This window comes from Buteo buteo, chromosome 3 (assembly GCF_964188355.1).
Source record: "Buteo buteo chromosome 3, bButBut1.hap1.1, whole genome shotgun sequence".
Taxonomy (NCBI): domain Eukaryota; kingdom Metazoa; phylum Chordata; class Aves; order Accipitriformes; family Accipitridae; genus Buteo; species Buteo buteo.
In genome coordinates this window covers 10,705,312-10,720,160 of record NC_134173.1, presented here as the reverse complement: position 1 = coordinate 10,720,160, position 14,849 = coordinate 10,705,312, and the positions used below count along the sequence as shown (strand labels likewise).

Below are 14,849 nucleotides of genomic sequence, written 5' to 3'. Positions count from 1 at the left end.
ATGACTGCTTTACTGTAAACCTGCTGAAATGACTCCTTGAACTTTGCGAGTGGGATATAAGGATGTAAGTGGACGTCTACCAGGTAACAGAGATTTCAATATTTCTCCTCTTTTGCTTGGATTACCTACTATGCTGTGTTTAACCTAGGAAGTCCAGAAACTCAGGGCAGTGTTGCAAAATGAACATGCTGATCACACTGTAAGTACCCTGTGCAGCACTTTTTTTTCCAAGGAAAAGAGGTAGATCAGGACCAAGATGCTGAAGTACAGCAAGCATACTGAATGGAGTGATATTTGGCTCTAATTCTAACTGAGCACACCACTGTAAATTCAGACTAATGATTCTGATTCTGGGAGAATTGGTGGAGGCTGCTGCTGACCAGACCCTCAGTTCCTACGGCTCTTCAGGGTTTATAGAGTTTGCATGGGCAGTAACAGAAAATCTGCTGTAGCTCAAGTAGCAAAGGAGATGAGAGAGGTGGTGAGCAGCCTGTCAGGCCTCATCTTGATCTGAGGTCAAATGAACGCTTCTTCTGAGAAGCCTTTTTATTTTGTCCCCATCGCAACTGGAGGTGTGTCCTGATGGTGATTTGAGGTTTTGGACCTCTGCTTGCTTGGCCTGAGTTTCAGCAAGTGGCTTTGTTCCTATACATCTGTAGTGTTGCTGAAAACATATCCCTCAGCAGAAGAATTCTCAAGGAAAACTTGAAGGAGTTAGGGTTTAGAGAAATAACAAACTTACTTAAATATTCAGGCAGTCTTGACAAGACATAGAGTGTCAGTAGAGACTGTGATGGTGCATGTGGCTATTGTTTGAGTACAGCTGCTGTTGCTGTGAATCAGCAGGTATATTACTATTGCTCTTCCATATTGCAACTTCCATAAAAATAACAGTGAATTAATGAATGTGGGGGCACTTTGTCAATCCTAAAGCAGATTCTAGATCAAATTCACAATCTTTCCATCAATAAAATTAATTTTAAAGCTTTCTAAAGGTTTAAGTGGTAAGCATCCTACAAGTAGGAGATGGATGAAGTGATGGAGTGTCAGATGCTGGATCTGTATTTTGGTGTATCTTTGTCAAATATCACACTTCTTGCAGGAACATAAAAGGCAAAAAAACCTGAAGAAGCTGAACAGCATTCTAACAGCAAATAACCCTAAAACACTCTCTACAGCTGACTGGAGCAGGGCTTTACATAATAATTTAGTAAATGCCACAAATGAGCTGAGGTGGCCTGAAGTTGGAGAAGGCTGATGTCTTCTGACATGTGTATTGTCTTGCATTTTGCAGTCTGGAAAACTGATAGTGTGTAAAAAGCCATTAAGTACCATCTTCAGAAACTTGCTGTAAGTGTCTTTCCTTTTGTAGTTATATTTTAAAGGTCCATTAGTGTAACAGTAAACCAGTACCGAACACCAGTCGTTGCTTTTCTCCTTGAGTGGTTAGAGTTGCTCTCTACCATCAGTTCTCACTTAAAGCTTGATCCAAAATCAGCAGGGGAAAAATGTGCTTTTACCTGGTTGGGTTTTGGATTTGACTTGTTTTAATTTACGTTAAAGTAAAGATTGGAAGATGCTGGCTTTCTTCAACTGCATGCAGTGACTAACGTATTTAAACTGCTGTGCCATGGAACATATTTCTGTATGTTCAGAAGCAGTTCATAACTCTGCAATTTGTTATTTACCTGGCAAAGTTCTGATCTGCTTGAAGTACCAACATCTGCACTTAGCTTTCTTGTATTATAAAATCAGAGCAATCACATTCAGTTTTAAAATAAAAATGTGCTAATGGGAATCATGCCCAGGTCTGACTGAAAAACTGATGGTGGGTTGTTTTATTGTCTTTCATACTCTAAGCAGATAATCCCCAGGAATGGTGGTTGGCTGTCTAACCACATATGTTAAACACAAAAACTGGCTTTGAGGCAGCAACTGGAACGAAACCTATTTCCAGCTACCTAAAACATTTAACTCTCTGCTTGGCCGTCTAGAGTGGGTACAGTTGGAAAAGTTTGAGTTGAAGTCTTTCACGTCATCTTCTTGGTTCTTAAGTGATCTTCCTGTTTTACAGCACATTGACTTCACCTTCTCAAAATGTTGTATTTCTGAATAAGAACAATGTGATTTTACTGCTCTTGTTAAAGGCATCTGATATATTAAATAATAAAGCAGGTTGCAGCATGCGTTGAGGGAAAATACTGAACTGCTGCTGGTCTTGCTCTTGGTTGAGCTGTGCAGATTTTCACGGTAGTCTTACGTGAGTCTGAGGGAATGAAATAAGGTTAAGGGTGCAGAGAAGGTGACTTGAGGTCCTCAGTTTATCTGCTCCTGTATAAGAGGAGGCAGGGAGCAGGGAGAAGAAACTCTTCTGACACTCGGTGTAGCTCTTTGGCACGCTGGAGGATGCGTGTTGGTCAGACTGTCCCAGGGCTGCTACCCTGTCTCCTCTGCCCTGGCACGGGTGTGACCCAGTGGCTAAGCTCTCTGAGCCAGCTCTTTAGCAGAAAACCAGTTGTTTGAGTGAGGAGCTAGCATGGGGTGGGCAGGACCACAGAAGATTTAAAGCACCTTAACAGTGCCATGAAGCCTCTGCTTCCTGGGAGGAAGAACTTGTGTGCTTGTAGCCTTTGGAAATGTGCAACACCTCTGTATTTGGGAAGGAGGGAAAGCATCTTGTCTTAGCTTTGACAAGATTAGAGGTTGGTGGTGGATTTCGTGCTAGTATAATAGGAATTGCTGCTAGGCTTAAATTAAATCCTTTCATGACTTTTCTGAGAAACATCTCTGGTTTTGAGCTGGAAGGGTCTTTGAATACTTGACAAGCTAAGTAATCTTTGTCCCACTCAAGTCCTTTGATATCTGAAGATAAGTAAAATGCAGCTGTTTGTTCCAGTGAAGTCTGGCAACAAATTACTGTAACTTCTTGGCTCCGCCTTTCATGTGCAAATGATGAGACTGGGTAATCATTATCTTTCAACTACTTTATTAAGCATCTTTAAAAACATTATGTTTTATCTGGCTTGTCAGACACAAACACAAAACAGCCTTGGATTTTGTTGCTGGTGTGATTACTGATACCTGGTGGCTGAGCAGAGCCAGCATGAGGCTGCTTCTCTCCTTCTCCTTGAAAACTCCATTTTTAGAATATGAGGATATTTTATCTTCATCACCAGTCACCAGCTGTTCTGGTTGCAATGAAAGTAAGCCAAAATTTTCAGTGAAAGGAGGGGAAAGCGTGTGGAAATAGCATAGCCTACAGATAGGCTTTGTAGAGTCGGTTGATAACTGATAGTGGGAACTGTTGCAGAAATATGTGCTGCATAAATATTAGTAGTTGCAGTGTACAGTAAACATGGAACAGAAGCCTGGCAAAAATACTGCTGCTGTTCTGTCACTGGCAGCAAATGTTTGTTGCATTTCTGTTAAAGCTACATGGAATTTGGTTTCAGTTTCACAGTTTAATAACTTAGTAATAAATACACATAACCAAATATATTAATAATAAAAATAGACTTTCACAGTTGATGCTTCTCAAAAATTGCATCAATCTGGTAGCAGCACCACACCTTCTTCTGAATTTAGACTGAAGAAACTTTTTTACAGTGGGAACTCATGCAGCCTTTAACAGGAACCTCTACTCAACTCCATGCTTAGCTTTAGCTGGTAACCCACATAAGAACAAGCAAATAAACACTCTTCTCTGTCCCTCCAAACTCCTGTTTGTTGTCTTACAGTTGCAGATTGCTGCTCTGACAGTACTTAAAGCAAAATAGAAGAACCCCTCAATTATGTCTACTCAAAGACACTCTAAAGTGAAACTGTTTTCTTCCTTGGTCTGACCCTTTTTATTTAAGATTGTGAAGCTGCTCTAACAGGTGGCTTGACTGTATAAAAACAGTGGAGAGGAAGACCTGTCAAATGATCCACCTCTGTTAAAGGTCCCTGTGAGGGGAATTTTCCACTATTTATCTTTCCTTACCTTAGTAGTCAAAACAAGAGATTCTGTTTCCTGCTCATGGCTCAGGTTTTTTCCTGTTGTGCCTAGTTGTCATTTCCCTTCTGTAAGTGATGGAAACAAGTACAATGTGCAGATAATAATGAAATGCACTTGACAGTCTCTTCTTTGACACCGGATTTTACCTGAAGAGACCTCACAAATTTAAAGTAGCTTTCAGGTAGTGAGGAAGAGTACAATGCAAATACAAACATTAACTCAAAAGTCAGGCTTTCAGGAATAGGCTTTCTGCTAAATTTCTGAAGTACGCTAAACTTCTTAAGTGCACTAAAGGGCTTATGATAACTTAATTGGTACACTCTTGCACTGAAAGCAAGCATGCAGTGAGGGATGTTTCTGATAGGTGTTTGTAGCAGGCATTGAAAAATTAACTCAAAACATTTTTTTTAAAGTGACTGAAAGCTCCTCTTTTGTCTTCAGACTGCCTGTGTTGTTGGGATTGCACACTCCGAATTTAAATGTGAGTGTCAGCGTTAATACTGTGTAAGGACTCTGGATATTTTTCAACTTCAAGAGAGAAAGCGGTTTGGGGGAGGTTGAAAGAACTCTTTCTTGAACCTGCCCCTGATGATGATCTACTCGAATCTTATTTTTTCCTCCGTGCTATGTTTAGAGTAGCAAAGAATCCTGTGGGAATATTAAGGAAACTATTAACCTAGAAAACTTCACTGTTGTTCTTGCTCTTCAGTCCCCTGCCGTATGCTGACATTAAGTAACCTCTAAAAACTTCCTTATGAACAGCTTCTACACCACTCGTCCTTCCCCCCCCTCAATTTTCTTGTTCAGCTTCTTCCTCCCATTTATTGCTTTTTCTTCTTTCAGCTCTCAGCTTTCTAGTCCTTGTCTTAGCTTTTTAATTGCTCTCCAAGGCTGTCGCTCACCAGGCAGGAGAGCGTGTGTTGGGTAAAAGCGTGCAGGTGCTGGTGCCTGTTTTACTCCAAGTGCTAGCAGAAGGCTTGGAGAACACTGGCATCAGTGGGGTGGAGCGGCAGTGGCAGAGCAGGTATGGAAATAGCAATTAGTGAGGAAAAACTACCTGTTACCATGGGTCTTAGACCAAGTCGTTTCCTTCTCTGATTATCCCTTTGCATTAGAAATAGTAGAGGAGATGAATTTTAAAAAAAATAAACATTGTGAAATTCTGAAGGAGAACTTTTATTTAATTTGAATTTGTGTATGAATAAGAAATTGTCATGCCTGGTGTCCATGGAAGTTGGAGAGCTGCAATCCAGCAGACTTGGTGGAAAGCACTCTCTTTGCACAGCGAGGGCACTGCAAGGCTACCCAGCCACTGGTAGCAGCGAGTTCCGAGACGGCGTTTCTGCCTCTTCAGCCACAGTAGGTGAACACTACTGTTTCCTTTAAAGCTGAGGTACTAGCTGAGGATTTGAAAAGGCCTAAAGCTGTTTTCCTCATCCCTGAATGCCACTGAGGTGTGATAAGAGAAGATCTGCCAGTTACAACCTCAGGTTGGACAGCGATGGCAACTGGTTTGTCCGCTTTATTAGCCTGCTTTATTGCTGCTTCGTTTTCATTCTGCCAAGCAATTTGGTAGTTTTAGTAATTTTGTTTACAAAATAATGTAATCTTTACATTTTCTCTTTTGTGTACTTACTAAGGTCTAGTTTTAAATGCAGCTGGCATGAGTAAAGGGAAGGAAAAAACACATTGTGTTAACCTGAAAACCATGAAGTTTCAGAGAGAATTCCCCCCAAACTGCAAGAATCTGAATGAATGAATGCTTTGTAATAAAGCCCATAAATCAGTCCAGGGGTAGTGTCTTTGTGGCTAGCAACAAGAAAAAATGAGTTCCCTAAGCTTGCATTCCTTGAAGCTGCATAATTCTACCATGCCTTATCCTTTGTAGAGGGGGAAAAATAAAAGTATAGCACACTTGGAGTACAGTATGCAACGAGACATTTTAAAATTTTTGTTTTAGACCAATTCTTAGCTGAGACAGAGAGTATCAATAGCAGGAGGAGTGACAATATCTGCTGTGCCTGCATTACTCCTCAGTCACTTAAAAGTGCACTGGGCACTTGTGCAACGTACTTGTTGCTTTTAAAACTTCTACCTGAGTAGTATTAGAGAGAGGTGAGGGTAGCATACAGGGAGCAACTTAACATTGAAGCATCAAGCCCTGGTACAGGATCTCTCCTTAAGCCTGAATTGTCTTTAAAGCTACAGCTGACCTCTTCATGGTGGGTTTTATCTGTAGCTTTCACAGAATGCGAGATCCTTGTTTCCAGTGTTAAACTGAACTTGGGTCCTACAGTGCTATGGTTGCAAAGTCGCTTCTTCATCCGTTAGGTTCTTTCATGGGGGAGTTACTTTTCCATATGGGTTACCACATGATGTCTCCATTTATCAGCTTCTTGTACCTGAAAGGTTGTATCCGAAGGGTTTCCCCTGGACAGACAATAATTGAGTCCAAACAGTTCTGCTGCTCATTTGCTAGTGAGCTTAACATTTGCAAGGGTGACTGAAAATGCTAATTCTGGTCATGATTTTCACTAGATCTGGCTAACACCTCTTCTTGTGTAAATAAGCCAAGCCCAGAGGCACATCACATTCTTTTTTGTTTTAGTTGATTTCAGTAATTGTGTGGCTGGTGCCTTTCTGACCTCTTCAAGGTATCTGTGCTTGCACTGGGCCGTGACTAGGATAACGATGAAAAACAGGAAACTTTTTTGTTTAACTTCAGTCTTCTGCTCAGGTCTCTTGCCTTTTGCTTGTGGATGCAAAGGTGCTGGTGAGAGTATTGCGGAATTTCCCCTTCCCTGTTTTTTGGCTGACCTCAGAGACCGTGTGACAGCATTACCTGGCAGCTCTTGTCACAGTGTAGAGTTTGGTGCATTAACATTTCTTGCATTGAAAGAGAGGAATTGAATACCTGTCTGTAGGCTGCCCTGAGGGTCCCAGCCTGACCCTAGAAGAACACTGGCCTGTGCTGTATTTCACTTTAAGCGGGATTTAATTTCTCTTTCCTTGCTCTGTTCGGCTACCATACCATAGCACACCTCCCCCTGCCACAACGCACAGTTTCCCAGTCACCTTACAGGGGGCGTACAGTGGAATGAAGAAGTATGGTACCTGTGGGTTGTCATCCAGCTTGTGTTAGAGGTGGTTCGTTGCTGTACACCGATTTCTGCTGGACAAGCACTGCATGGAACTCTGGGGTAAGGGGACGTATTTAAGCTCATCTCAGACACTCCATGTCATCCAGAGGGGATGGACAGGAGAGGGGGAGCTCTGGGAGAAGCTGCGAACTGGATATCCATTGTGATTTAACATGTGCTGCTGTGGGCAAAGTGGCTTGGCAGTACCTCAAAACCCATCTTCCCTCCCTGAAACATTCCCAGAAGCAGCTGGCCGCAGGAGCCAGCTGATGGGTTGCAGATCACAGGAAACAGCTTGCCACAACAAACTTGGCTTCCTCTGCTCAGATGACCCTCAGCAAGGGTACGTGTCATCTGCATCAGCTCTGGGAAAGTGCATAGTGGTGGCAAACAAGAGGAAGGGTGTTGTTGGAGATATGCACAAAGCCCTGTCTTACAGTGGGCTTTACCAGTGTGGAACCCCAGACCATGTGGAGAGCATCTCTGTAACTAACTTGTCCTGCCTCTGGATGCCTGGACAAAGGCTAGACAACAGCAGTATTTCCCTCAGTGTTTTTCCTTTTTTTCAGCACTGTACCTCAGCTGGTCCCAGTTCAGTTGGTAAGTGGTGGCTATGTCCCACACCCTTCCTCTCACCAGTTGCATCCTGAGTTCCCAGAGCCATATTGCATCACGAGGAAGAACTGGAGCTGCACAGTGTGGTGCGGGTGCCTTTCTACCCTGACGGGTGTCATGCAGCGTGTGGGTAGTATGCTCTTGAGTCTTGATGGTCTGGTTTATGGGTGTGTTGTGCTTAACTTGGAAAATCGGAGTCACCAGCTCCATTTGTTGTCAGAAATGTTATTGCCTCTGTCTCAGAGTGGTTCCATGTGGATGTCCCAGGAGAGCTGAAAGAGAGAAGTGTGAAGAAGATACTTCTGTATGTGCATCAGCAGCAGCCATGAGAGGAAATTGTTTCCCTGCTAGTATAAACCTGGTGAGCTAGGTTGATTGCTAGCGCTTGCTGAATGGTACACTTCCATGGTGACTCTCTTGCCACTGGCATGGACAGAGCAATTCCAGCAAACCACGTCTCCCTACCTTAAAGACCTCCTGGCACTACAAGGCATGTCAGTGTCGGCAATATGTATTGCTGGATAGCTGCTTGCACATAGAAATAACAAGAAGTTGCATCCCTGCTGAGGAGGGATCACTGTGGAGGGAATGCTGCTAGATGTATTTTTGGGGTTGTGCTGAGGTCTGAAGGTTTGTAAAGGCAGCTTGCTACAGTCCCGTGTCTGTAAGGTGCACAAAGGCTTTGGCATAGCCTCGCACCCCTCTTCCATGATGGGGCTGTGTCAGCTCACGTGAACCGGTCTGGCTTACAGAGCAGAGCATGTTCACGCTGTGTGCCATGCAGTTGTGGGGTCTGTTACTCAGGTTTGGTTCCTGCTGTCTTGCTGAGACATGGTTCCTGGCTGTTAGTGTTTGTACTGTTTCAAGGAAAACATAAGATTTGCTTGTTTTTAGCTTTCCTGCAGCCTAAAATAAATCAGGAGTGCTTGTTATTCGATGCAGTGAATGAATCCCTCTCCTCTTGAATGTGGTGGTTGGCTACAGTGCATGCAGTTGGGCTTTGCGAGATGATCCAATGCATGAATACCAGAAGCGATGTCTTTGGTGCAGAGCACTCAGGCAGAGTTCAGGATCGAAGGGGAAGCCTTGTCCCTGTGCAGATGCAGTCTGGGTCTCTTTGGGCTCACGTTGCACATAACTTGCAGCTGTGCACTTGGCTGCTTTGTTAGCTTGCAGGAGGGGGTCTACTGGTTTTGAGATTGCAGTCTTCAGATCACTGAGGTTTCTTCCAGCATCTACCTACCCACAAACAGTAGGTTTTAGTACAATTCAAAAAGCAGAGGAAGAGAGAATGCCCAGAAAGTTATAAATTTCTATGGGAAAGATGGGGAAAGAACTGCAAAAAATGGCAAAATCTCACTGGTTTTGAAAAGGAACCCAGTAAGGACTTCGGTTACTCAGTCTGCAAAACCTCGCTTCCTAGATCTTTTGCCTCAAGACTTTTTTTATGTAGTTAAAACTTAAATCATTTTTAAAACAAATCATCAGCTTAACTATTTCTTTCTAGCACTTAGTGTTTGCAACCAGCTGGCTTGAAGATGCATGAGCAGAAACAGTAGCTGTTCTGCACACCAGTTTGAGAGGCCTAAGGAGCTGGTATCTCACTATTTGGCTAGAATGGCTTTTGGAGACACCTTACCAGGGAGAACATCACAAGGAGGCTGGATGTTGAATTCAGGTAGTAAAGTACAGAATATGGTTCAAGCTTTTTATATGTGTCAATGGCACTGAGAACATTGGCACTTGGAAGAAACAGAGTGGTTGCATGTAATATTTGTCTATACTTGATACGTTTATCTAAATCTCAACATCAGTTCTTGGCAGCTTGGATGTCAGTAAAATAAAACAAGTTCTGCTGTAAGGTGTGGAAGAAGAGAGCTACTGAAATACAGCCCCTGAATTTGCTTCAATTGTAGTGTTTCTATGGGGAGCTTTTCTTTTCACTGTTCAGAATGGTGTTTCTTTTGAAAACCGTTCAAAAGGGTGGGAGGCTGATGATTACCAAGCTGCTAGTTCACACAAGTGGTGTGTCTGCCAGGGTGGTGGCACAGTCACTGCCACTAACTACTCCTGAATAATGTAATCATTTCCATGATAAAACGTGAGCTTTTGCAACTTCCAGAATTCTCCTTTCCCAACAGCCAAAGGTGGTTAAGCTTTCATTTTTTCTTTTTTTTTTTTCTTTTGTGATGGGCAAGTCATATGCCTAACTTTTTACCATCCCACTAAGAGCTGTGTGAACAGCTTTTGCACTGGCCTAATAAGCTTTTCTTGATTGGAAAAAAAAAAATCATCAAGTGTTTTTAATTGGATCCCATGCCACTTAGATATTTTTAAGGATAAAATGAGGAAAAAAACCTGAAGAGTTCGGATGTGTTGTCTAGTGCACCTTCAACTGGGAATCTACATCAGCTGGGAAACAGTTGCCAGCTAATGGCTTTAAAATAGTTATGATGACTAATCTGCTCAGAACACATGTATACATTTCTGAGTGGTTTACTTTGATTAAAAAAACCTGTCAAATGCACAGTTCCACCATTTTTTTTAGAAGTTGTTTCCTGTCTGTCATTTTCTCTCTCTGTCTCTCCATGTACCAGCATGGTACAGCTGCTACACTCTGCTGCTTATTATTTCTACTCTGATTCCTAGCCCTGCCAAGGGGGCAACGACCAGTAACAGTCTGAATAGGCAACAGCCAAAAACCTTTGGAGGAGGATGAGATTCAAAGCCTAAGCTGCCAGGTTCAGTTCAAACCCTACAAAGACCCCAAGGAGCAGAATTGTTCCTCCAAATTGGTTTAGAAGATTCTGAGTCCTCGTACGTGAAGGCGGTTGTGTCTGACAGCTCAGAGGATCTGACATGACCATTGCAAGACAAAAATCCTCATGTCTGTGGTAGGTCACTTGCCCAATGGATGTGTAAATTGGGAGCTGGTAAATATCTTCCCTTCAGACATAGTGTGCTTGTCTGTTTTCAGAGCAAAAGAAGGTGTTTAAAAGGAAGTCTGTGAGCATGGCCATCTTCCTTGTGGTTATCTCTGTGTGCATCCCTCTGGAAATGCTAAATACGGTACCTTGTGCCTAAAGTTCAAGCACAAATTTATAGGAAGGGGGTTTATTTGGGGTGTTTTGAAACTGTGTGGCTTACAACCATTTTTTTATTGAGATATATTTACAAGAAGTCTAGGGCATATATTACTCCCTGCTGCTCTCTGTGTCGCAAAAACTGGAGAGAAATGTCACCTTGTGTAGCCATTCTGTAACTTTTTCAGCCAGGCCCTCTTTGAGATGAAGAATTTTGATTTTACATTATCTTCATTTATTTAACACCCCCGCCCCCCAACCTAACAAAACTAACAGCTTTTTTTGTACATTCACTAGCTTCTGCAACTGCTGGGAGGTGTTATATGTCCAGCTTTATTCTCTCAGCAGAAGTTGGGTAAACAACTCCTGTGCTAGCGTGACACATTTAAAACAGCCAAAGAAAAGCTGCTTCAGAGCATATCACTTCTGTAGGTTGAAAGAGGAGCTATGTTCTGGGTGTGTTGTCTCGTGCACCTCTATTATCTTTGTGAGGCAGGTGAGATACCGGCTCCTTAAATAACAACTCTGGTCTTAAGCAAGCATTTCATAACGAAGTTACTTGACTCATCAGCTGCTGGGAATGGCAGCCCAGGTCCATTTTGCTTGTGGAGAAAGGGCTCCCTGGGAGAGGCTTTGTGAAGGCTTAGCACAATGCTCTGTCTGCAACTGTATTAGTCTGTATTTTCTCTTGTGGTCGGGATGCAGCGTGGTGGTAAATTGGTTAAGCTTGGGGAATGAGGTCCTCTCCTGGGCTGCTCTGTGCAGCTTTGTGGTCCTTTAGCAGAAAAAGGAGAAAGAGACCTTATTTTGGAGTGTTGCCACCGTGTCTGCTGAATCATGACCATGAAAACTGCTGAAGGGGGTCTGTGCTAAATAACAAGTGTCGTATGCCAATGGTTATTTTTGGTGGTTTCAATTACAATCCTCCTTTCTCCAAGAACCGCACTGGTGTTTGTGCAAATGGATGCCAAATCGCAACAGCAAAGCCACTGAGTACCTAAGCCAAATCCAAAGAAGAGTGGACACGTTTGCTGCAATGTGCCTGCTCTTTGCAGCTGTTCCAGCCCATGACCCTCAGCCTCTTCCTTGTATAAACATGGATGGAAGCAGTCAGGGACATTTTTATTTAGGAGCAATATCAGGAGGCTTAACTGGGAAGAGGCAGCACAGAGGATGGAGCAGTGGTTAGGCTTTTCAGGCTTTGTCTCAGTGGGAAAGTATGAATGCATTTAATACTGTATTTGCACTCTTGGCTGGCTGGGACCCAGCCCTGACCACAGCGCCTGCTGATGCTGCAGGGATTGCTTTGGCTTTTAGCACATGGATGAAGGGAAAGCACTTTTGGGAGCTTATTACTAGGTTGAGAAGAGCAACCTTCTTTACCTCCTTTCACTTTTCTCTTTTTTTCTTATTCTTTAGCAAGACTCACTGTTTAGACATCTTGTGAATGAATGGCGGAAAGTCTTTGACTTCTGTTTTGAGGGGAAGCCAGGAGTGACTAACATTCCTTAATCTGATTTTATTGCACATTCTTGTCTTGGATATGTTTTCTCTTTTTTCCCCAACCAGAAGAAGAAAACAATCCCTGATGCAAGTGGCTTCTAAGCTCTGTCTTCCTGTAGCTCCACATGTAGTGCTCTGTGTCCGTTTGGGAACTGTCTTTGTGTATTGTTTTTTTTTTCATGCAAAAGATCTGTCTGCAAACTGTGACTTGAATAAAAGCAGGAGGGAGTTCAGATGCTGAGAGTCCCTGGTGTCAGCTGAGGCAGGCAGCAGATAATCCCTGCTCTGTTCTGTACATTCATTAGCATTCTAGAAATACCTGACCTGTCTGTTTCCTGATTAGGAGATCTCTAGTCAAATGCTCATTTTCTCACAGGAAACAAAGTATTCAGAACTTCTCTGGAAAAATTTAGGAATGCCTTTCCGGGTACATAACTGTGGCTTTTTTTCATTTGCACGTGTTGCTGGCCCCTGTTTGTTAGGGACCTCTCTGCATCCTGGTAAAGCTTTTGGCAGGGAAACAAAGCACACTAGCTCCCTCCCTGCACCCCCATTAATTCCAATTTCTTCTTCTTCCTTTAATTGGCAGATGTGGGAGATGGGCTTGACAGGAGCTGAGAGAGTTGAAAATGGTTTGAAGAGGAGGGTAGTTTAAAGAAATGTGATCAAAGCCAGCTATTATCACTGAAATATGAGTGTTGCTATTGATGCTTGTTTATAGCTTGTTAAGTCTTATGTGTCTGTACAGTTTCATTTTATAGGCAGATGGCTTTTAAGTAAAATAACGACTTCTCAGTATGCACTGCTAAAGTGAACCACTGCTTCCTTCCTTTCCCCTGCCCCCCCAAAGTAAAGTTTAAAGTCTACAGCTACCAGGAGTACTCCATTCTACCAAAGACAAAATGTATCCTGTTTGTTTAATAAATAATCAGCTGGCTTTGATTTTTGGCTTAATTTAGTCCAAGTGCTTGGGGGTGGATAGATGGGAATGCAGTGTTGGGGGTGGAGACTTTCAAGGAAAAACTCAAGGAGTAGAAAATTAAAATAGCAGAGGATATATCCTTCATCCAGGCTGGGGAGGCAGCACTGCAGTGCATGGTGCTGCTCATAGCTTCAAAGAATGAAACAGTGATTCCCGAGAAAGTATGTTATAGTAACATACTCCTAGTTAGGTAAACTTCAGCTGCTTTATTTAGCTCTGGCAATGCTGGGTGTTTTTGTTTGCAAAGCCCTTGCTTCTAGAGCCTGTGGTTGACTTCTGAGGCGCTTCTGCAAGTCATCTAGTTTTCCTAGTTACCAAGGAAAAAAACTTCCACCTGAAAACACAAGCAGAACAAGTATCTAAGGGCCTAGTTGCACAGACAGTGGTACAGACAGTTGCATTTTGGCTGCTTCTGTGCTCTTGGCTGGACATGAACTGGTTTTGCTCCAGAAGCCACATAGCTGGGTTAGCGTGGTGCCAAGCTCGGATTCCTGTGCCTGGTGTCCAGAGCGGGCTGGGAGAGCAGCTCTGCCGTGGACGGGAGAGCAGTGCCCTCGGCCTTGGTGCTCCAGGGGTAAACTAACAGAACTACGTGTGTGTGTGTGTGTGTATGTGTGTGTGTATATATATATATCCCCCGTGCTATGCCCTCTTTTTTGGGTGAGGAAGTGGAAGAGGGGAATTACAATGTATGGCCAGCACCAGGTATTCACTATACTATAAAGAGGTATTTGCTCTACTACACGACAGTTATTCTAGCATATGTGGTGCGAACAGTTCTTTACCAGTGTTAATACAAGTATCTATGCACCAAAAAGGGTCTCTGTGTGACGGTGAACAAATGCATGCCCTCCAGGGTCAGATTTTTCTTTAAAACTTCATATGGGCTCTATCACGGAGCATTACAGGAAGGAAGAAAATTGGTGGTTTCCAGAGGCTAACCTCAGACCTTCGATGATGACTCACAGCCATGGGGACTAAAAGGAAAGGTGGCCTCATTGAAAACTGAGTGGCTCTGTGAGGAGTGGGACTGAAGGAGGCTGCTGTTTGAGGGCAGAGAGGCAAACCCTGCTGAAAGCACAGGGGTCTGGCTTTGTTATGCTGTTTTCCTAGCTTGATTTCAATCCCCCTTTGCATGCACCGAGTTACCCTGGTCATTGCTTCCTAAACCAGCTGGGGAGAATGATGCAGGCAATTGCTGTCAGCCTTGAGAGCATCAGTGACTGGGGTGCTGGAGGGAGGAAATGAAATGCCAGTGTGTTGAGGTAAAACTCCTTCTGAAGAGGAGAACTTATTTACTGAAGTTTTTCCACTTATACCCAGTTTTCTGCAGTCCAGCAGTTCTTTGCTTGGCGATGTCTTTCATATTGCTATTGCACTGAGGCTCATACGGCTTTGAATTATAGTATGCATGCTAACAAGAATTTATTGTTTTTTGCCCTTGAAATGAACAAAAACACTCCCACTCAGTATCTTCAGTCTGGAGAAAAGCACACTGTTCCCCTTGTGTCTTCCTTTCCCCTTTCCCA

General features: G+C 43.2%; 1 protein-coding gene across 1 annotated transcript in view; it reads left to right on the top strand.

The window, feature by feature from the left end:
* Positions 1 to 14,849, top strand: part of PARD6G (par-6 family cell polarity regulator gamma) — a 67,754-nt gene that overhangs the window by 17,716 nt on the left and 35,189 nt on the right. The gene's annotated exons all lie outside the window — the stretch shown is intronic.